Source organism: Pristiophorus japonicus, chromosome 17, assembly GCF_044704955.1.
Source record: "Pristiophorus japonicus isolate sPriJap1 chromosome 17, sPriJap1.hap1, whole genome shotgun sequence".
In the NCBI taxonomy this organism is placed as follows: Eukaryota; Metazoa; Chordata; class Chondrichthyes; family Pristiophoridae; genus Pristiophorus; species Pristiophorus japonicus.
The window spans coordinates 38,377,016-38,402,628 of NC_091993.1; positions in this window are offsets into that span (position 1 = coordinate 38,377,016).

Consider the following 25,613-nt stretch of genomic DNA (forward strand, 5'->3'; position numbering starts at 1 on the left):
CCGAGGTCCCGAGACACGCTTCCCGAGACACACTGCCCGAGACACTCTGCCCGAGACACGCTTCCCGAGGGCCCGAGACACGCTGCCCGAGACACGCTGCCCGAGACACGCTGCCCGAGACACGCTGCCCGAGACACACTGCCCGAGACACACTGCCCGAGACATGCTGCCCAAAGACCCGAGACACGCTTCCCGAGCGCCCGAGACACACTGCCCGAGACAAATTGCCCGAGACACACTGCCCGAGACACGCTGCCCGAGACACACTGCCCGAGGGCCCAAGACACACTGCCCGAGACACTCTGCCCGAGGGCCTGAGACACACTGCCCGAGACACACTGCCCGAGGGCCCGAGACACGCTGCCCGAGACACGCTGCCCGAGACACACTTACTGACACGCTCTGACCGAGGCACTCTGCCCAAGGGCCCAAGACACACTGCCCGAGACACACTGCCCGAGGGCCCGAGACACACTGCCCGAGGGCCCGAGACACACTGCCCGAGGGCCCAACACACACTGCCCGAGACACTCTGCCCGAGGGCCCGAGACACACTGCCCGAGGGCCCAAGACACACTGCCCGAGACACTCTGCCCGAGGGCCCGAGACACACTGCCCGAGACACACTGCCCGAGACACACTGCCCGAGGGCCTGAGACACGCTGCCCGAGGGCCCGAGGCACACTGCCCGAGACACACTGCCCGAAGGCCTGAGACACACTGCCAGAGACACACTGCCAGAGACACACTGCCCGAGACACACTGCCCGAGGGCCAGAGACACTCTGCCAGAGATTCTCTGCCAGAGACACACTGCCCGAGACACACTGCCCGAGACACTCTACCCGAGTGCCTGAGACACACTGCCCGAGACACTCTGCCTGAGACGCACTGCCCGAGACACACTGCCCGAGACGCACTGCCCGAGACACACTGCCCGAGACACTCTGCTTGAGACGCACTGCCCGAGACACACTGCCCGAGACACTCTGCCTGAGATACACTGCCCGAGACACACTGCCTGAGACGCACTGCACGAGTCGCAATGCCCGAGATACTCTGCCCGAGACACACTGCCCAAGGGCCTGAGACACTCTGCCCGAGACACTCTGCCCGAGACACTCTGCCCGAGACGCACTGCCCGAGACACGCTGCCTGAGACACGCTGCCCGAGACACACTGCCCGAGACACACTGCCCGAGGGCCCGAGACACACTGCCCGAGACACAGTGTCCGAGACACTCTGCCCGAGACACTCTGCCCGAGACTCACTGCCCGAGACACGCTTCCCGAGGGCCCGAGACACACTGCCCGAGACACACTGCCCGAGGGCCCGAGACACACTGCCCGAGGGCCCGAGACACACTGCCCGAGGGCCCAAGACACACTGCCCGAGACACTCTGCCCGAGACTCACTGCCCGAGACACGCTTCCCGAGGGCCCGAGACACACTGCCCGAGACACACTGCCCGAGGGCCCGAGACACACTGCCCGACAGCCCGAGACACCCTGCCCGAGACACCCTGCACGAGACACACTGCCCGAGACACACTGCCCGAGGGCCTGAGACACTCTGCCAGAGACACACTGCCCGAGACACACTGCCCGAGGGCCTGAGACACTCTGCCAGAGACACACTGCCCGAGACATACTGCCCGAGACAATCTGCCCGAGGGCCTGAGACACACTGCCCGAGACACACTGACCGAGACGCACTGCCCGAGACACACTGCCCGAGGGTCCAAGACTCACTGCCGGGACACTCTGCCTGAGACACACTGCCTGAGACACGCTGCCCGAGACACACTGCCCGCGGGCTCGAGACACACTGCCCGAGGCACAGTGTCCGAGACACTCTGCCCGAGACACTCTGCCCGAGACACACTGCCCAAGACACGCTTCCCGAGGGCCCGAGACACACTGCCCGAGACACACTGCCCAAGGGCCCGAGACACACTGCACGAGGGCCCAAGACAAACTGCCCGAGACACACTGCCCGAGGGCCCGAGTCGCACTGCCCGAGACACACTGCCCGAGGGCCCAAGACACACTGCCCGAGACACTCTGCCCGAGGGCCTGAGACACACTGCCCGAGACACACTGCCCGAGGGCCCAAGACACACTGCCCGAGACACACTGCCCGAGGGCCTGAGACACACTGCCAGAGACACACTGCCCGAGACACACTACCCGAGGGCCAGAGACACTCTGCCAGAGACACACTGCCCGAGACACACTGCCCGAGACACGCTGCCCGAGACACACTGCCCGAGTCGCTCTGCCCGAGGCACTCTGCCCAAGGGCCCGAGACACACTGCCCGAGACACACTGCCCGAGGGCCCAAGACACACTGCCCGAGACACACTGCCCGAGGGCCCGAGACACACTGCCCGAGACACACTGCCCGAGGGCCTGAGACACACTGCCAGAGACACACTGCCCGAGACACACTGCCCGAGGGCCTGAGACACTCTGCCAGAGACACACTGCCCGAGACATACTGCCCGAGACAATCTGCTCGAGGGCCTGAGACACACTGCCCGAGACACACTGACCGAGACGCACTGCCCGAGACACACTGCCCGAGGGTCCAAGACTCATTGCCCGAGACACACTGCCCGAGACACGCTGCCCGAGACACACAGCCCGCGGGCTCGAGACACACTGCCCGAGACACAGTGTCCGAGACACACTGCCCGAGACACTCTGCCCGAGACACACTGCCCTAGACACGCTTCCCGAGGGCCCGAGACACACTGCCCGAGACACACTGCCCGAGGGCCCGAGACACACTGCCCGAGACACACTGCCCGAGGGCCCAAGACACACTGCCCGAGACACACTGCCCGAGGGCCCGAGTCGCACTGCCCGAGACACACTGCCCGAGGGCCCAAGACACACTGCCCGAGACACTCTGCCCGAGGGCCTGAGACACACTGCCTGAGACACACTGCCCGAGGGCCTTAGACACTCTGCCAGAGACACACTGCCCGAGACATACTGCCCGAGACAATCTGCCCGAGGGCCTGAGGCACACTGCCCGAGACACACTGACCGAGACGCACTACCCGAGGGTCCAAGACTCACTGCCCGAGACACTCTGCCTGAGACACACTGCCCGAGACACGCTGCCCGAGACACACTGCCCGCGGGCTCAAGACACACTGCCCGAGACGCAGTGTCCGAGACACACTGCCCGAGACACTCTGCCCGAGACACACTGCCCGAGACACGCTTCCCGAGGGCCCGAGACACACTGCCCGAGACACACTGCCCAAGGGCCCGAGACACACTGCCCGAGACACACTGCCCGAGAGCCCTAGACACACTGCCCGAGACACACTGCACGAGGGCCCGAGTCGCACTGATCGAGACAAACTGCCCGAGGGCCCGAGACACACTGCCCGAAGGTCCGAGTCGCACTGCCCGAGACAAACTGCCCGAGGGCCCGAGACACGCTGCCCGAGGTCCCGAGACACGCTTCCCGAGACACACTGCCCGAGACACTCTGCCCGAGACACGCTTCCCGAGGGCCCGAGACACGCTGCCCGAGACACGCTGCCCGAGACACGCTGCCCGAGACATGCTGCCCAAGACACAATGCCTGAGACACACTGCCCGAGGGCCCGAGACACACTGCCCGTGGGCTCGAGACACGCTGCCCGAGTCGCACTGCCCGAGGGCCCGAGACACACTGCCCGAGACACGCTTCCCGAGACACGCTTCCCGAGTCACAATGCCCGAGGCACGCTGCCCAAGACACTCTGCCCGAGACACGCTGCCCGAGACACACTGCCCGAGACACACTGCCCGAGACATGCTGCCCAAAGGCCCGAGACACGCTTCCCGAGCGCCCGAGACTCACTGCCCGAGACAAATTGCCCGAGGGCCCGATACACACTGCCCGAGACACACTGCCCGAGGGCCCAAGACACACTGCCCGAGACACACTGCCCGAGGGCCCCTGTCGCACTGCCCGAGACACACTGCCCGAGACACGCTGCCCGAGGGCCCGAGTCGCACTGCCCGAGACACACTGCCCGAGACACGCTGCCCGAGACACACTGCCCGAGACACACTGCCCGAGACATGCTGCCCAAAGGCCCGAGACACGCTTCCCGAGCGCCCGAGACACACTGCCCGAGACAAATTGCCCGAGACACACTGCCCGAGACACGCTGCGCGAGACACACTGCCCGAGGGCCCAAGACACACTGCCCGAGACACACTGCCCGAGGGCCCGAGTCGCACTGCCCGAGACACACTGCCCGAGCGCCCAAGACACACTGCCCGAGACACTCTGCCCGAGGGCCTGAGACACACTGCCCGAGACACACTGCCCGAGGGCCCGAGACACGCTGCCCGAGACACGCTGCCCGAGACACACTTACTGACACGCTCTGACCGAGGCACTCTGCCCAAGGGCCCAAGAAACACTGCCCGAGACACACTGCCCGAGGGCCCGAGACACACTGCCCGAGGGCCCGAGACACACTGCCCGAGGGCCCAAGACACACTGCCCGAGACACTCTGCGCGAGGGCCCGAGACACACTGCCCGAGACACACTGCCCGAGACACACTGCCCGAGGGCCTGAGACACGCTGCCCGAGGGCCCGAGGCACACTGCCCGAGACACACTGCCCGAAGGCCTGAGACACATTGCCAGAGACACACTGCCAGAGACACACTGCCCGAAACATGCTGCCCGAGGGCCTGAGACACTCTGCCAGAGACACACTGCCCGAGACACACTGCCCGAGGGCCAGAGACACTCTGCCAGAGACACTCTGCCAGAGACACACTGCCCGAGACAGTCTGCCCGAGACACACTGCCCGAGGGCCAGAGACACTCTGCCAGAGACACACTGCCCGAGACATACTGCCCGAGACAATCTGCCCGAGGGCCTGAGACACACTGCCCGAGACACACTGACCGAGACGCACTACCCGAGGGTCCAAGACTCACTGCCCGAGACACTCTGCCTGAGACACACTGCCCGAGACACGCTGCCCGAGACACACTGCCCGCGGGCTCAAGACACACTGCCCGAGACGCAGTGTCCGAGACACACTGCCCGAGACACGCTGCCCGAGACACACAGCCCGCGGGCTCGAGACACACTGCCCGAGACACAGTGTCCGAGACACACTGCCCGAGACACTCTGCCCGAGACACACTGCCCTAGACACGCTTCCCGAGGGCCCGAGACACACTGCCCGAGACACACTGCCCGAGGGCCCGAGACACACTGCCCGAGACACACTGCCCGAGGGCCCAAGACACACTGCCCGAGACACACTGCCCGAGGGCCCGAGTCGCACTGCCCGAGACACACTGCCCGAGGGCCCAAGACACACTGCCCGAGACACTCTGCCCGAGGAGCTGAGACACACTGCCCGAGACACACTGCGCGAGGGCCCGAGACACACTGCCTGAGACACACTGCCCGAGGGCCTGAGACACTCTGCCAGAGACACACTGCCCGAGACATACTGCCCGAGACAATCTGCCCGAGGGCCTGAGACACACTGCCCGAGACACACTGACCGAGACGCACTACCCGAGGGTCCAAGACTCACTGCCCGAGACACTCTGCCTGAGACACACTGCCCGAGACACGCTGCCCGAGACACACTGCCCGCGGGCTCAAGACACACTGCCCGAGACGTAGTGTCCGAGACACACTGCCCGAGACACTCTGCCCGAGACACACTGCCCGAGACACGCTTCCCGAGGGCCCGAGACACACTGCCCGAGACACACTGCCCAAGGGCCCGAGACACACTGCCCGAGACACACTGCCCGAGAGCCCTAGACACACTGCCCGAGACACACTGCCCGAGGGCCCGAGTCGCACTGCCCGAGACAAACTGCCCGAGGGCCCGAGACACACTGCCCGAAGGTCCGAGTCGCATTGCCCGAGACAAACTGCCCGAGGGCCCAAGACACGCTGCCCGAGGTCCCGAGACACGCTTCCCGAGACACACTGCCCGAGACACTCTGCCCGAGACACGCTTCCCGAGGGCCCGAGACACGCTGCCCGAAACATGCTGCCCAAGACACAATGCCTGAGACACACTGCCCGAGGGCCCGAGACACACTGCCCGTGGGCTCGAGACACGCTGCCCGAGTCGCACTGCCCGAGGGCCCGAGACACACTGCCCGAGACACTCTGCCCGAGACACACTGCCCGAGGGCCAGAGACACTCTGCCAGAGACACACTGCCCGAGACATACTGCCCGAGACAATCTGCCCGAGGGCCTGAGACACACTGCCCGAGACACACTGACCGAGACGCACTACCCGAGGGTCCAAGACTCACTGCCCGAGACACTCTGCCTGAGACACACTGCCCGAGACACGCTGCCCGAGACACACTGCCCGCGGGCTCAAGACACACTGCCCGAGACGCAGTGTCCGAGACACACTGCCCGAGACACGCTGCCCGAGACACACAGCCCGCGGCCTCGAGACACACTGCCCGAGACACAGTGTCCGAGACACACTGCCCGAGACACTCTGCCCGAGACACACTGCCCTAGACACGCTTCCCGAGGGCCCGAGACACACTGCCCGAGACACACTGCCCGAGGGCCCGAGACACACTGCCCGAGACACACTGCCCGAGGGCCCAAGACACACTGCCCGAGACACACTGCCCGAGGGCCCGAGTCGCACTGCCCGAGACACACTGCCCGAGGGCCCAAAACACACTGCCCGAGACACTCTGCCCGAGGAGCTGAGACACACTGCCCGAGACACACTGCCCGAGACACAGTGTCCGAGACACACTGCCTGAGACACACTGCCCGAGACACACTGACCGAGACGCACTACCCGAGGGTCCAAGACTCACTGCCCGAGACACTCTGCCTGAGACACACTGCCCGAGACACGCTGCCCGAGACACACTGCCCGCGGGCTCAAGACACACTGCCCGAGACGTAGTGTCCGAGACACACTGCCCGAGACACTCTGCCCGAGACACACTGCCCGAGACACGCTTCCCGAGGGCCCGAGACACACTGCCCGAGACACACTGCCCAAGGGCCCGAGACACACTGCCCGAGACACACTGCCCGAGAGCCCTAGACACACTGCCCGAGACACACTGCCCGAGGGCCCGAGTCGCACTGCCCGAGACAAACTGCCCGAGGGCCCGAGACACACTGCCCGAAGGTCCGAGTCGCACTGCCCGAGACAAACTGCCCGAGGGCCCAAGACACGCTGCCCGAGGTCCCGAGACACGCTTCCCGAGACACACTGCCCGAGACACTCTGCCCGAGACACGCTTCCCGAGGGCCCGAGACACGCTGCCCGAGACATGCTGCCCAAGACACAATGCCTGAGACACACTGCCCGAGGGCCCGAGACACACTGCCCGTGGGCTCGAGACACGCTGCCCGAGTCGCACTGCCCGAGGGCCCGAGACACACTGCCCGAGACACTCTGCCCGAGACACACTGCCCGAGGGCCAGAGACACTCTGCCAGAGACACACTGCCCGAGACATACTGCCCGAGACAATCTGCCCGAGGGCCTGAGACACACTGCCCGAGACACACTGACCGAGACGCACTACCCGAGGGTCCAAGACTCACTGCCCGAGACACTCTGCCTGAGACACACTGCCCGAGACACGCTGCCCGAGACACACTGCCCGCGGGCTCAAGACACACTGCCCGAGACGCAGTGTCCGAGACACACTGCCCGAGACACGCTGCCCGAGACACACAGCCCGCGGCCTCGAGACACACTGCCCGAGACACAGTGTCCGAGACACACTGCCCGAGACACTCTGCCCGAGACACACTGCCCTAGACACGCTTCCCGAGGGCCCGAGACACACTGCCCGAGACACACTGCCCGAGGGCCCGAGACACACTGCCCGAGACACACTGCCCGAGGGCCCAAGACACACTGCCCGAGACACACTGCCCGAGGGCCCGAGTCGCACTGCCCGAGACACACTGCCCGAGGGCCCAAAACACACTGCCCGAGACACTCTGCCCGAGGAGCTGAGACACACTGCCCGAGACACACTGCCCGAGGGCCCGAGACACACTGCCTGAGACACACTGCCCGAGGGCCTGAGACACTCTGCCAGAGACACACTGCCCGAGACATACTGCCCGAGACAATCTGCCCGAGGGCCTGAGACACACTGCCCGAGACACACTGACCGAGACGCACTACCCGAGGGTCCAAGACTCACTGCCCGAGACACTCTGCCTGAGACACACTGCCCGAGACACGCTGCCCGAGACACACTGCCCGCGGGCTCAAGACACACTGCCCGAGACGCAGTGTCCGAGACACACTGCCCGAGACACTCTGCCCGAGACACACTGCCCGAGACACGCTTCCCGAGGGCCCGAGACACACTGCCCGAGACACACTGCCCAAGGGCCCGAGACACACTGCCCGAGACACACTGCCCGAGAGCCCTAGACACACTGCCCGAGACACACTGCCCGAGGGCCCGAGTCGCACTGCCCGAGACAAACTGCCCGAGGGCCCGAGACACACTGCCCGAAGGTCCGAGTCGCACTGCCCGAGACAAACTGCCCGAGGGCCCAAGACACGCTGCCCGAGGTCCCGAGACACGCTTCCCGAGACACACTGCCCGAGACACTCTGCCCGAGACACGCTTCCCGAGGGCCCGAGACACGCTGCCCGAGACACGCTGCCCGAGACACGCTGCCCGAGACATGCTGCCCAAGACACAATGCCTGAGACACACTGCCCGAGGGCCCGAGACACACTGCCCGTGGGCTCGAGACACGCTGCCCGAGTCGCACTGCCCGAGGGCCCGAGACACACTGCCCGAGACACTCTGCCCGAGACACACTGCCTGAGGGCCAGAGACACTCTGCCAGAGACACACTGCCCGAGACATACTGCCCGAGACAATCTGCCCGAGGGCCTGAGACACACTGCCCGAGACACACTGACCGAGACGCACTACCCGAGGGTCCAAGACTCACTGCCCGAGACACTCTGCCTGAGACACACTGCCCGAGACACGCTGCCCGAGACACACTGCCCGCGGGCTCAAGACACACTGCCCGAGACGCAGTGTCCGAGACACACAGCCCGAGACACGCTGCCCGAGACACACAGCCCGCGGCCTCGAGACACACTGCCCGAGACACAGTGTCCGAGACACACTGCCCGAGACACTCTGCCCGAGACACACTGCCCTAGACACGCTTCCCGAGGGCCCGAGACACACTGCCCGAGACACACTGCCCGAGGGCCCGAGACACACTGCCCGAGACACACTGCCCGAGGGCCCAAGACACACTGCCCGAGACACACTGCCCGAGGGCCCGAGTCGCACTGCCCGAGACACACTGCCCGAGGGCCCAAGACACACTGCCCGAGACACTCTGCCCGAGGAGCTGAGACACACTGCCCGAGACACACTGCCCGAGGGCCCGAGACACACAGCCTGAGACACACTGCCCGAGGGCCTGAGACACTCTGCCAGAGACACACTGCCCGAGACATACTGCCCGAGACAATCTGCCCGAGGGCCTGAGACACACTGCCCGAGACACACTGACCGAGACGCACTACCCGAGGGTCCAAGACTCACTGCCCGAGACACTCTGCCTGAGACACACTGCCCGAGACACGCTGCCCGAGACACACTGCCCGCGGGCTCAAGACACACTGCCCGAGACGCAGTGTCCGAGACACACTGCCCGAGACACTCTGCCCGAGACACACTGCCAGAGACACACTGCCAGAGACACACTGCCCGAGACACACTGCCCGAGGGCCTGAGACACTCTGCCAGAGACACACTGCCCGAGACATACTGCCCGAGACAATCTGCCCGAGGGCCTGAGACACACTGCCTGAGACACACTGCCCGAGGGCCTGAGACACTCTGCCAGAGACACACTGCCCGAGACATACTGCCCGAGACAATCTGCCCGAGGGCCTGAGACACACTGCCCGAGACACACTGACCGAGACGCACTACCCGAGGGTCCAAGACTCACTGCCCGAGACACTCTGCCTGAGACACACTGCCCGAGACACGCTGCCCGAGACACACTGCCCGCGGGCTCAAGACACACTGCCCGAGACGCAGTGTCCGAGACACACTGCCCGAAACACTCTGCCCGAGACACACTGCCCGAGACACGCTTCCCGAGGGCCCGAGACACACTGCCCGAGACACACTGCCCAAGGGCCCGAGACACACTGCCCGAGACACACTGCCCGAGAGCCCTAGACACACTGCCCGAGACACACTGCCCGAGGGCCCGAGTCGCACTGCCCGAGACAAACTGCCCGAGGGCCCGAGACACACTGCCCGAAGGTCCGAGTCGCACTGCCCGAGACAAACTGCCCGAGGGCCCGAGACACGCTGCCCGAGGTCCCGAGACACGCTTCCCGAGACACACTGCCCGAGACACTCTGCCCGAGACACGCTTCCCGAGGGCCCGAGACACGCTGCCCGAGACACGCTGCCCGAGACACGCTGCCCGAGACATGCTGCCCAAGACACAATGCCTGAGACACACTGCCCGAGGGCCCGAGACACACTGCCCGTGGGCTCGAGACACGCTGCCCGAGTCGCACTGCCCGAGGGCCCGAGACACACTGCCCGAGACACTCTGCCCGAGACACACTGCCCGAGGGCCAGAGACACTCTGCCAGAGACACACTGCCCGAGACATACTGCCCGAGACAATCTGCCCGAGGGCCTGAGACACACTGCCCGAGACACACTGACCGAGACGCACTACCCGAGGGTCCAAGACTCACTGCCCGAGACACTCTGCCTGAGACTCACTGCCCGAGACACGCTGCCAGAGACACACTGCCCGCGGGCTCAAGACACACTGCCCGAGACGCAGTGTCCGAGACACACTGCCCGAGACACGCTGCCCGAGACACACAGCCCGCGGCCTCGAGACACACTGCCCGAGACACACTGCCCGAGACACTCTGCCCGAGACACACTGCCCTAGACACGCTTCCCGAGGGCCCGAGACACACTGCCCGAGACACACTGCCCGAGGGCCCGAGACACACTGCCCGAGACACACTGCCCGAGGGCCCAAGACACACTGCCCGAGACACACTGCCCGAGGGCCCGAGTCGCACTGCCCGAGACACACTGCCCGAGGGCCCAAGACACACTGCCCGAGACACTCTGCCCGAGGAGCTGAGACACACTGCCCGAGACACACTGCCCGAGGGCCCGAGACACACTGCCCGAGACACACTGCCCGAGGGCCTGAGACACTCTGCCAGAGACACACTGCCCGAGACATACTGCCCGAGGGCCTGAGACACACTGCCCGAGACACACTGAACGAGACGCACTACCCGAGGGTCCAAGACTCACTGCCCGAGACACTCTGCCTGAGACACACTGCCCGAGACACGCTGCCCGAGACACACTGCCCGCGGGCTCAAGACACACTGCCCGAGACGCAGTGTCCGAGACACACTGCCCGAGACACTCTGCCCGAGACACACTGCCCGAGACACACTTCCCGAGGGCCCGAGACACACTGCCCGAGACACACTGCCCAAGGGCCCGAGACACACTGCCCGAGACACACTGCCCGAGAGCCCTAGACACACTGCCCGAGACACACTGCCCGAGGGCCCGAGTCGCACTGCCCGAGACAAACTGCCCGAGGGCCCGAGACACACTGCCCGAAGGTCCGAGTCGCACTGCCCGAGACAAACTGCCCGAGGGCCCGAGACACGCTGCCCGAGGTCCCGAGACACGCTTCCCGAGACACACTGCCCGAGACACTCTGCCCGAGACACGCTTCCCGAGGGCCCGAGACACGCTGCCCGAGACACGCTGCCCGAGACACGCTGCCCGAGGCATGCTGCCCAAGACACAATGCCTGAGACACACTGCCCGAGGGCCCGAGACACACTGCCCGTGGGCTCGAGACACGCTGCCCGAGTCGCACTGCCCGAGGGCCAGAGACACTCTGCCAGAGACACACTGCCCGAGACATACTGCCCGAGACAATCTGCCCGAGGGCCTGAGACACACTGCCCGAGACACACTGACCGAGACGCACTACCCGAGGGTCCAAGACTCACTGCCCGAGACACTCTGCCTGAGACACACTGCCCGAGACACGCTGCCCGAGACACACTGCCCGCGGGCTCAAGACACACTGCCCGAGACGCAGTGTCCGAGACACACTGCCCGAGACACGCTGCCCGAGACACACAGCCCGCGGCCTCGAGACACACTGCCCGAGACACAGTGTCCGAGACACACTGCCCGAGACACTCTGCCCGAGACACACTGCCCTAGACACGCTTCCCGAGGGCCCGAGACACACTGCCCGAGACACACTGCCCGAGGGCCCGAGACACACTGCCCGAGACACACTGCCCGAGGGCCCAAGACACACTGCCCGAGACACACTGCCCGAGGGCCCGAGTCGCACTGCCCGAGACACACTGCCCAAGGGCCCAAGACACACTGCCCGAGACACACTGCCCGAGGGCCTGAGACACTCTGCCAGAGACACACTGCCCGAGACATACTGCCCGAGACAATCTGCCCGAGGGCCTGAGACACACTGCCCGAGACACACTGAACGAGACGCACTACCCGAGGGTCCAAGACTCACTGCCCGAGACACTCTGCCTGAGACACACTGCCCGAGACACGCTGCCCGAGACACACTGCCCGCGGGCTCAAGACACACTGCCCGAGACGCAGTGTCCGAGACACACTGCCCGAGACACTCTGCCCGAGACACACTGCCCGAGACACGCTTCCCGAGGGCCCGAGACACACTGCCCGAGACACACTGCCCAAGGGCCCGAGACACACTGCCCGAGACACACTGCCCGAGAGCCCTAGACACACTGCCCGAGACACACTGCCCGAGGGCCCGAGTCGCACTGCCCGAGACAAACTGCCCGAGGGCCCGAGACACACTGCCCGAAGGTCCGAGTCGCACTGCCCGAGACAAACTGCCCGAGGGCCCGAGACACGCTGCCCGAGGTCCCGAGACACGCTTCCCGAGACACACTGCCCGAGACACTCTGCCCGAGACACGCTTCCCGAGGGCCCGAGACACGCTGCCCGAGACACGCTGCCCGAGACACGCTGCCCGAGGCATGCTGCCCAAGACACAATGCCTGAGACACACTGCCCGAGGGCCCGAGACACACTGCCCGTGGGCTCGAGACACGCTGCCCGAGTCGCACTGCCCGAGGGCCCGAGACACACTGCCCGAGACACGCTTCCCGAGACACGCTTCCCGAGTCACAATGCCCGAGGCACGCTGCCCAAGACACTCTGCCCGAGACACGCTGCCCGAGACACACTGCCCGAGACATGCTGCCCAAAGGCCCGAGACACGCTTCCCGAGCGCCCGAGACTCACTGCCCGAGACAAATTGCCCGAGGGCCCGAGACACACTGCCCGAGACACACTGCCCGAGGGCCCAAGACACACTGCCCGAGACACACTGCCCGAGGGCCCGAGTCGCACTGCCCGAGACACACTGCCCGAGACACACTGCCCGAGACATGCTGCCCAAAGGCCCGAGACACACTTCCCGAGCGCCCGAGACACACTGCCCGAGACAAATTGCCCGAGACACACTGCCCGAGACACGCTGCCCGAGACACACTGCCCGAGGGCCCAAGACACACTGCCCGAGACACACTGCCCGAGGGCCCGAGTCGCACTGCCCGAGACACACTGCCCGAGCGCCCAAGACACACTGCCCGAGACACTCTGCCCGAGGGCCTGAGACACACTGCCCGAGACACACTGCCCAAGGGCCCGAGACACGCTGCCCGAGACACGCTGCCCGAGACACACTTACTGACACGCTCTGACCGAGGCACTCTGCCCAAGGGCCCAAGAAACACTGCCCGAGACACACTGCCCGAGGGCCCGAGACACACTGCCCGAGGGCCCGAGACACACTGCCCGAGGGCCCAAGACACACTGCCCGAGACACTCTGCCCGAGGGCCCGAGACACACTGCCCGAGACACACTGCCCGAGACACACTGCCCGAGGGCCTGAGACACGCTGCCCGAGGGCCCGAGGCACACTGCCCGAGACACACTGCCCGAAGGCCTGAGTCGCACTGCCCGAGACACACTGCCCGAGACACACTGCCCGAGACATGCTGCCCAAAGGCCCGAGACACACTTCCCGAGCGCCCGAGACACACTGCCCGAGACACACTGCCCGAGGGCCTGAGACACGCTGCCCGAGGGCCCGAGGCACACTGCCCGAGACACACTGCCCGAAGGCCTGAGTCGCACTGCCCGAGACACACTGCCCGAGACTCACTGCCCGAGACAAATTGCCCGAGGGCCCGAGACACACTGCCCGAGACACACTGCCCGAGGGCCCAAGACACACTGCCCGAGACACACTGCCCGAGGGCCCGAGTCGCACTGCCCGAGACACACTGCCCGAGACACACTGCCCGAGACATGCTGCCCAAAGGCCCGAGACACACTTCCCGAGCGCCCGAGACACACTGCCCGAGACAAATTGCCCGAGACACACTGCCCGAGACACGCTGCCCGAGACACACTGCCCGAGGGCCCAAGACACACTGCCCGAGACACACTGCCCGAGGGCCCGAGTCGCACTGCCCGAGACACACTGCCCGAGCGCCCAAGACACACTGCCCGAGACACTCTGCCCGAGGGCCTGAGACACACTGCCCGAGACACACTGCCCAAGGGCCCGAGACACGCTGCCCGAGACACGCTGCCCGAGACACACTTACTGACACGCTCTGACCGAGGCACTCTGCCCAAGGGCCCAAGAAACACTGCCCGAGACACACTGCCCGAGGGCCCGAGACACACTGCCCGAGGGCCCGAGACACACTGCCCGAGGGCCCAAGACACACTGCCCGAGACACTCTGCCCGAGGGCCCGAGACACACTGCCCGAGACACACTGCCCGAGACACACTGCCCGAGGGCCTGAGACACGCTGCCCGAGGGCCCGAGGCACACTGCCCGAGACACACTGCCCGAAGGCCTGAGACACACTGCCAGAGACACACAGCCAGAGACACACTGCCGGAAAACGCTGCCCGAGGGCCTGAGACACTCTGCCAGAGACACACTGCCCGAGGGCCCGAGTCGCACTGCCCGAGACACACTGCCCGAGCGCCCAAGACACACTGCCCGAGACACTCTGCCCGAGGGCCTGAGACACACTGCCCGAGACACACTGCCCGAGGGCCAGAGACACTCTGCCAGAGACACTCTGCCAGAGACACACTGCCCGAGACACACTGCCCGAGACGCACTGCCCGAGACACACTGCCCGAGACACTCTGCTTGAGACGCACTGCCCGAGACACACTGCCCGAGACACTCTGCCTGAGACACACTGCCCGAGACACACTGCCTGAGACGCACTGCACGAGTCGCAATGCCCGAGATACTCAGCCCGAGACACACTGCCCGAGGGCCAGAGACACTCTGCCCGAGACACTCTGCCCGAGACACTCTGCCCGAGACGCACTGCCCGAGACACGCTGCCTGAGACACGCTGCCCGAGACACACTGCCCGAGATACACTGCCCGAGGGCCCGAGACACACTGCCCGAGACACAGTGTCCGAGACACTCTGCCCGAGACACTCTGCCCGAGACTCACTCCCCGAGACACGCTTCCCGAGGGCCCGAGACACACTGCCCGAGACACACTGCCCGAGGGCCCGAGACACACTGCCCGACAGCCCGAGACACCCTGCCCGAGACACCCTGCCCGAGACACACTGCCCGAGACATGCTGCCCAAAGGCCCGAGACGCACTGACCGAGCGCCCGAGACACACTGACCAAGACACAATGCCCAAAGGCCCGAGACGCACTGACCGAGCGCCCGAGACACACTGACCAAGACACAATGCCCAAAGGCCCGAGACACGCTGCCCGAGGGCCCGAGACACGCTGTCCGAGACAAATTTCCTGAGATACAATGCTGGAGACAAGCTGCTCGAGACAAGCTGCCCGAGACACACTGCCCGAGGGCCCGAGACACGCTGCCTGATGGCCCGAGACACACTGCCTGAGACACACTGCCCGAGACACACTGCCCGAGGGCTCAAGACACACTGCCCGAGACGCAGTGTCCGAGACACACTGCCCGAGACACTCTGCCCGAGACACACTGCCCGAGACACGCTTCCTGATGGCCCGAGACACACTGCCCGAGACACACTGCCCAAGGGCCCGAGACACACTGCCCGAGACACACTGCCCGAGTGCCCTAGACACACTGCCCGAGACACACTGCCCGAGGGCCCGAGTCGCACTGCCCGAGACAAACTGCCCGAGGGCCCGAGACACACTGCCCGAAGGTCCGAGTCGCACTGCCCGAGACAAACTGCCCGAGGGCCCGAGACACGCTGCCCGAGGTCCCGAGACACGCTTCCCGAGACACACTGCCCGAGACACTCTGCCCGAGACACGCTTCCCGAGGGCCCGAGACACGCTGCCCGAGACACGCTGCCCGAGACACGCTGCCCGAGACATGCTGCCCAAGACACAATGCCTGAGACACACTGCCCGAGGGCCCGAGACACACTGCCCGAGACACGCTTCCCGAGACACGCTTCCCGGGTCACAATGCCCGAGACACGCTGCCCAAGACACTCTGCCCGAGACACGCTGCCCGAGACACACTGGCGAGACACACTGCCCGAGACATGCTGCCCAAAGGCCCGAGACACGCTTCCCGAGCGCCCGAGACTCACTGCCCGAGACAAATTGCCCGAGGGCCCGAGACACACTGCCCGAGACACACTGCCCGAGGGCCCAAGACACACTGCCCGAGGGCCCGAGTCGCACTGCCCGAGACACACTGCCCGAGACACGCTGCCCGAGTCACACTGCCCGAGACACACTGCCCGAGACATGCTGCCCAAAGGCCTGAGACACGCTTCCCGAGCGCCCGAGACACACTGCCCGAGACAAATTGCCCGAGACACACTGCCCGAGACACGCTGCCCGAGACACACTGCCCGAGGGCCCAAGACACACTGCCCGAGACACACTGCCCGAGGGCCCGAGTCGCACTGCCCGAGACACACTGCCCGAGCGCCCAAGACACACTGCCCGAGACACTCTGCCCGAGGGCCTGAGACACACTGCCCGAGACACACTGCCCGAGGGCCCGAGACACGCTGCCCGAGACACGCTGCCCGAGACACACTTACTGACACGCTCTGACCGAGGCACTCTGCCCAAGGGCCCAAGACACACTGCCCGAGACACACTGCCCGAGGGCCCGAGACACACTGCCCGAGGGCCCGAGACACACTGCCCGAGGGCCCAAGACACACTGCCCGAGACACTCTGCCCGAGGGCCCGAGACACACTGCCCGAGACACACTGCCCGAGACACACTGCCCGAGGGCCTGAGACACGCTGCCCGAGGGCCCGAGGCACACTGCCCGAGACACACTGCCCGAAGGCCTGAGACACACTGCCAGAGACACACTGCCAGAGACACACTGCCAGAGACACGCTGCCCGAGGGCCTGAGACACTCTGCCAGAGACACACTGCCCGAGACACACTGCCCGAGGGCCAGAGACACTCTGCCAGAGACACTCTGCCAGAGACACACTGCCCGAGACACACTGCCCGAGACATGCTGCCCAAAGGCCCGAGACACGCTTCCCGAGACACTCTGCCTGAGACGCACTGCCCGAGACACACTGCCCGAGACGCACTGCCCGAGACACACTGCCCGAGACACTCTGCTTGAGACGCACTGCCCGAGACACACTGCCCGATACACTCTGCCTGAGACACACTGCCCGAGACACACTGCCTGAGACGCACTGCACGAGTCGCAATGCCCGAGATACTCTGCCCGAGACACACTGCCCGAGGGCCTGAGACACTCTGCCCGAGACACTCTGCCCGAGACACTCTGCCCGAGACACTCTGCCCGAGACGCACTGCCCGAGACGCACTGCCCGAGACACGCTGCCTGAGACACTCTGCCCGAGACACACTGCCCGAGATACACTGCCCGAGGGCGCGAGACACACTGCCCGAGACACACTGCCCGAGGGCCCGAGACACACTGCCCGACAGCCCGAGACACCCTGCCCGAGACACCCTGCCCGAGACACACTGCCCGAGACATGCTGCCCAAAGGCCCGAGACGCACTGACCGAGCGCCCGAGACACACTGACCAAGACACAATGCCCAAAGGCCCGAGACGCACTGACCGAGCGCCCGAGACACACTGACCAAGACACAATGCCCAAAGGCCCGAGACACGCTGCCCGAGGGCCCGAGACACGCTGTCCGAGACAAATTGCCTGAGATACAATGCTGGAGACAAGCTGCTCGAGACAAGCTGCCCGAGACACACTGCCCGAGGGCCCGAGACACGCTGCCCGAGACACGCTGCCCGAGTCGCTCTGACCGAGGCACTCTGCCCAAGGGCCCGAGACACACTACCCGAGGGCCCAAGACACACTGCCCGAGACACACTGCCCGAGGGCCCGAGTCGCACTGCCCGAGGCACACTGCCCAAAGGGCCCGAGACCCACTGCCCGAGGGCCCAAGACACACTGCCCGAGACACTCTGCCCGCGGGCCAAAGACACACTGCCCGAGACACTCTGCCCGAGGGCCCAAGACACACTGCCCGAGACACACTGCCCGAGGGCCCGAGACACGCTGCCTGAGGAACCGAGACACACTGCCCGAGACACACTGCCCGAGTCGCTCTGCCCGAGGCACTCTGCCCGAGACACAATGCCCGAGGACTCAAGACACGCTGCCCGAGACACGCTGCCCGAGTCGCTCTGCCCGAGGCACTCTGCCCAAGGGCCCGAGACACACTGCCCGAGACACACTGCCCGAGGGCCCAAGACACACTGCCCGAGACACACTGCTCGAGGGCCCGAGTCGCACTGCCCGAGACACACTGCCCGAGGGCCCAAGACACACTGCCCGAGACACTCTGCCCGAGGGCCTGAGACACACTGCCCGAGACACACTACCCGAGGGCCCGAGACACACTGCCAGAGACACACTGCCCGAGGGCCTGAGACACACTGCCAGAGACACACTACCTGAGACACACTGCCCGAGGGCCTGAGACACTCTGCCAGAGACACACTGCCCGAGACACACTGCCCGAGGGCCTGAGACACACTGCCAGAGACACACTACCTGAGACACACTGCCCGAGGGCCTGAGACACTCTGCCAGAGACACACTGCCAGAGACACACTGCCCGAGGGCCTGAGACACACTGCCAGAGACACACTACCTGAGACACACTGCCCGAGGGCCTGAGACACTCTGCCAGAGACACACTGCTCGAGACACACTGCCCGAGGGCCTGAGACACACTGCCCGAGACACACTGCCCGAGGGCCTGAGACACTCTGCCAGAGACACACTGCCCGAGACATACTGCCCGAGACAATCTGCCCGAGGGCCTGAGACACACTGCCCGAGACACACTGACCGAGACGCACTGCCCGAGACACACTGCCCGAGGGTCCAAGACTCATTGCCCGAGACACACTGCCCGAGACACGCTGCCCGAGACACACTGCCCGAGACACGCTGCCCGAGACACACTGCCCGAGTCGCTCTGCCCGAGGCACTCTGCCCAAGGGCCCGAGACACACTGCCCGTGACACACTGCCCGAGGGCCCAAGACACACTGCCCGAGACACGCTGCCCGAGGGCCCGAGACACACTGCCCGAGACAATCTGCCCGAGGGCCTGAGACACACTGCCCGAGACACACTGACCGAGACGCACTGCCCGAGACACACTGCCCGAGGGTCCAAGACTCATTGCCCGAGACACACTGCCCGAGACACGCTGCCCGAGACACACAGCCCGCGGGCTCGAGACACACTGCCCGAGACACAGTGTCCGAGACACACTGCCCGAGACACTCTGCCCGAGACACACTGCCCTAGACACGCTTCCCGAGGGCCCGAGACACACTGCCCGAGACACACTGCCCGAGGGCCCGAGACACACTGCCCGAGACACACTGCCCGAGACACGCTTCCCGAGACACGCTTCCCGGGTCACAATGCCCGAGGCACGCTGCCCAAGACACTCTGCCCGAGACACGCTGCCCGAGACACACTGCCCGAGACACACTGCCCGAGACATGCTGCCCAAAGGCCCGAGACACGCTTCCCGAGCGCCCGAGACTCACTGCCCGAGACAAATTGCCCGAGGGCCCGAGACACACTGCCCGAGACACATGCCCGAGGGCCCAAGACACACTGCCCGAGGGCCTGAGTCGCACTGCCCGAGACACACTGCCCGAGACACGCTGCCCGAGACACACTGCCCGAGACATGCTGCCCAAAGGCCCGAGACACGCTTCCCGAGCGCCCGAGACACACTGCCCGAGACAAATTGCCCGAGACACACTGCCCGAGACACGCTGCCCGAGACACACTGCCCGAGGGCCCAAGACACACTGCCCGAGACACACTGCCCGAGGGCCCGAGTCGCACTGCCCGAGACACACTGCCCAAGCGCCCAAGACACACTGCCCGAGACACTCTGCCCGAGGGCCTGAGACACACTGCCCGAGACACACTGCCCGAGGGCCCGAGACACGCTGCCCGAGACACGCTGCCCGAGACACACTTACTGACACGCTCTGACCGAGGCACTCTGCCCAAGGGCCCAAGACACACTGCCCGAGACACACTGCCCGAGGGCCCGAGACACACTGCCCGAGGGCCCAAGACACACTGCCCGAGACACTCTGCCCGAGGGCCCGAGACACACTGCCCGAGACACACTGCCCGAGACACACTGCCCGAGGGCCTGAGACACGCTGCCCGAGGGCCCGAGGCACACTGCCCGAGACACACTGCCCGAAGGCCTGAGACACACTGCCAGAGACACACTGCCAGAGACACACTGCCCGAAACACGCTGCCCGAGGGCCTGAGACACTCTGCCAGAGACACACTGCCCGAGACACACTGCCCGAGGGCCAGAGACACTCTGCCAGAGACACTCTGCCAGAGACACACTGCCTGAGACACACTGCCCGAGACATGCTGCCCAAAGGCCCGAGACACGCTTCCCGAGACACTCTGCCTGAGACGCACTGCCCGAGACACACTGCCCGAGACGCACTGCCCGAGACACACTGCCCGAGACACTCTGCTTGAGACGCACTGCCCGAGACACACTGCCCGAGACACTCTGCCTGAGACACACTGCCCGAGACACACTGCCTGAGACGCACTGCACGAGTCGCAATGCCCGAGATACTCTGCCCGAGACACACTGCCCGAGGGCCTGAGACACTCTGCCCGAGACACTCTGCCCGAGACACACTGCCCGAGGGCCTGAGACACGCTGCCCGAGGGCCCGAGGCACACTGCCCGAGACACACTGCCCGAAGGCCTGAGACACACTGCCAGAGACACACTGCCAGAGACACACTGCCAGAGACACGCTGCCCGAGGGCCTGAGACACTCTGCCAGAGACACACTGCCCGAGACACACTGCCCGAGGGCCAGAGACACTCTGCCAGAGACACTCTGCCAGAGACACACTGCCCGAGACACACTGCCCGAGACATGCTGCCCAAAGGCCCGAGACACGCTGCCCGAGACACTCTGCCTGAGACGCACTGCCCGAGACACACTGCCCGAGACGCACTGCCCGAGACACACTGCCCGAGACACTCTGCTTGAGACGCACTGCCCGAGACACACTGCCCGAGACACTCTGCCTGAGACACACTGCCCGAGACACACTGCCTGAGACGCACTGCACGAGTCGCAATGCCCGAGATACTCTGCCCGAGACACACTGCCCGAGGGCCTGAGACACACTGCCCGAGACACACTGCCCGAGGGCCCGAGACACACTGCCCGACAGCCCGAGACACCCTGCCCGAGACACCCTGCCCGAGACACACTGCCCGAGACATGCTGCCCAAAGGCCCGAGACGCACTGACCGAGCGCCCGAGACACACTGACCAAGACACAATGCCTAAAGGCCCGAGACACGCTGCCCGAGGGCCCGAGACACGCTCTCCGAGACAAATTGCCCGAGATACAATGCTGGAGACAAGCTGCTCGAGACAAGCTGCCCGAGACACAATGCCCGAGGGCCCGAAACACGCTGCGCGAGACACGCTGCCCGAGACACACTGCCCGAGTCGCTCTGACCGAGGCACTCTGCCCAAGGGCCCGAGACACACTACCCGAGGGCCCAAGACACACTGCCCGAGACACACTGCCCGAGGGCCCGAGTCGCACTGCCCGAGACCCACTGCCCGAGGGCCCAAGACACACTGCCCGAGACACTCTGCCCGAGGGCCTGAGACACACTGCCCGAGACACACTGCCCGAGGGCCCGAGGCACACTGCCCGAGACACAATGCCCGAGGACTCAAGACACGCTGCCCGAGATACACTGCCCGAGTCGCTCTGCCCGGGGCACTCTGCCCAAGGGCCCGAGACACACTGCCCGAGACACACTGCCCGAGGGCCCAAGACACACTGCCCGAGACACACTGCCCGAGGGCCCGAGTCGCACTGCCCGAGACACACTGCCCGAGGGCCCAAGACACACTGCACGAGACACTCTGCCCGAGGGCCTGAGAAACACTGCCCGAGACACACTGCCCGAGGGCCCGAGACACACTGCCAGAGACACACTGCTCGAGGGCCCAAGACACACTGCCCGAGACACTCTGCCCGAGGGCCTGAGACACACTGCCCGAGACACACTGCCCGAGGGCCCGAGGCACACTGCCCGAGACACAATGCCCGAGGACTCAAGACACGCTGCCCGAGACACACTGCCCGAGTCGCTCTGCCCGGGGTGCTCTGCCCAAGGGCCCGAGACACACTGCCCGAGACACACTGCCCGAGGGCCCAAGACACACTGCCCGAGACACACTGCCCGAGGGCCCGAGTCGCACTGCCCGAGACACACTGCCCGAGGGCCCAAGACACACTGCACGAGACACTCTGCCCGAGGGCCTGAGACACACTGCCCGAGACACACTGCCCGAGGGCCCGAGACACACTGCCAGAGACACACTGCTCGAGGGCCTGAGACACACTGCCAGAGACACACTGCCCGAGACACACTGCCCGAGCGCCTGAGACACTCTGCCAGAGACACACTGCCCGAGACACACTGCCCGAGGGCCTGAGACACTCTGCCAGAGACACACTGCCCGAGACATACTGCCCGAGACAATCTGCCCGATGGCCCGAGACACACTGCCCGAGACACACTGACCGAGACGCACTGCCCGAGACACACTGCCCGAGGGTCCAAGACTCACTGCCGGGACACTCTGCCTGAGACACACTGCCTGAGACACGCCGCCCGAGACACGCTGCCCGAGGGCCCGAGGCACACTGCCCGAGACACACTGCCCAAAGGCCTGAGACACACTGCCAGAGACACACTGCCAGAGACACACTGCCCGAAACACACTGCCCGAGGGCCTGAGACACTCTGCCAGAGACACACTGCCCGAGACACACTGCCCAAGACACTCTGCCCGAGTTTCTGAGACACACTGCCCGAGACACTCTGCCTGAGACGCACTGCCCGAGACAGACTGCCCGAGACGCACTGCCCGAGACACACTGCCCGAGACACTCTGCCTGAGACGCACTGCCCGAGACACACTGCCCGAGACACTCTGCCTGAGACACACTGCCCGAGACACACTACCTGAGACGCACTGCCCGAGTCGCAATGCCCGAGATACTCTGCCCGAGACACACTGCCCGAGGGCCTGAGACACACTGCCCGAGACACAGTGTCCGAGACACTCTGCCCGAGACACACTGCCCGAGGGCCTGAGACACGCTGCCCGAGACACACTGCCCGAGACACACTGCCCGAGGGCCCGAGACACACTGCCCGAGACACGCTGCCCGAGACACACTGCCCGAGTCGCTCTGACCGAGGCACTCTGCCCAAGGGCCCGAGACACACTACCCGAGGGCCCAAGACACACTGCCCGAGACACACTGCCCGAGTGCCCGAGTCGCACTGCCCGAGACACACTGCCCAAAGGGCCCGAGACCCACGGCCCGAGGGCCTGAGACACACTGCCCGAGACCCACTGCCCGAGGGCCCAAGACACACTGCCCGAGACACTCTGCCCGAGGGCCTGAGACACACTGCGCGAGACACACTGCCCGAGGGCCCGAGGCACACTGCCCGAGACACAATGCCCGAGGACTCAAGACACGCTGCCCGAGACACACTGCCCGAGTCGCTCTGCCCGGGGCACTCTGCCCCAGGGCCCGAGACACACTGCCCGAGACACACTGCCCGAGGGCCCAAGACACACTGCCCGAGACACAATGCCCGAGGGCCCGAGTCGCACTGCCCGAGACACACTGCCCTAGGGCCCGAGACACACTGCCCGAGACACTCTGCCCGAGGGCCTGAGACACACTGCCCGAGACACACTGCCCGAGGGCCCGAGACACACTGCCAGAGACACACTGCCCGAGGGCCTGAGACACACTGCCAGAGACACACTGCCCGAGGGCCTGAGACACTCTGCCAGAGACACACTGCCCGAGACATACTGCCCGAGACAATCTGCCCGAGGGCCCGAGACACACTGCCCGAGACACACTGACCGAGACGCACTGCCCGAGACACAGTGTCCGAGACACTCTGCCCGAGACACTCTGCCCGAGACACACTGCCCGAGACACGCTTCCCGAGGGCCCGAGACACACTGCCCGAGACACACTGCCCGAGGGCCCGAGACACACTGCCCGACAGCCCGAGACACCCTGCCCGAGACACCCTGCCCGAGACACACTGCCCGAGACATGCTGCCCAAAGGCCCGAGACGCACTGACCGAGCGCCCGAGACACACTGACCAAGACACAATGCCCAAAGGCCCGAGACACGCTGCCCGAGGGCCCGAGACACGCTGTCCGAGACAAATTGCCTGAGATACAATGCTGGAGACAAGCTGCTCGAGACACACTGCCCGCGGGCTCGAGACACACTGCCCGAGGGCCCGAGACACGCTGCCCGAGACACGCTGCCCGAGTCGCTCTGACCGAGGCACTCTGCCCAAGGGCCCGAGACACATTGCCCGAGACACACTGCCCAAGGGCCCGAGACACACTGCACGAGGGCCCAAGACAAACTGCCCGAGACACACTGCCCGAGGGCCCGAGTCGCACTGCCCGAGACACACTGCCCGAGGGCCCAAGACACACTGCCCGAGACACTCTGCCCGAGGGCCTGAGACACACTGCCCGAGACACACTGCCCGAGGGCCCGAGGCACACTGCCCGAGACACAATGCCCGAGGACTCAAGACACGCTGCCCGAGACACACTGCCCGAGGGCCCGAGACACACTGCCTGAGGGCCCGAGACACACTGCCCGAGACACACTGCCCGAGGGCCCAAGACACACTGCCCGAGACACTCTGCCCGAGGGCCTGAGACACACTGCCAGCGACACACTGCCCGAGACACACTGCCCGAGGGCCAGAGACACTCTGCCAGAGACACACTGCCCGAGACACGCTGCCCGAGACACACTGCCCGAGTCGCTCTGCCCGAGA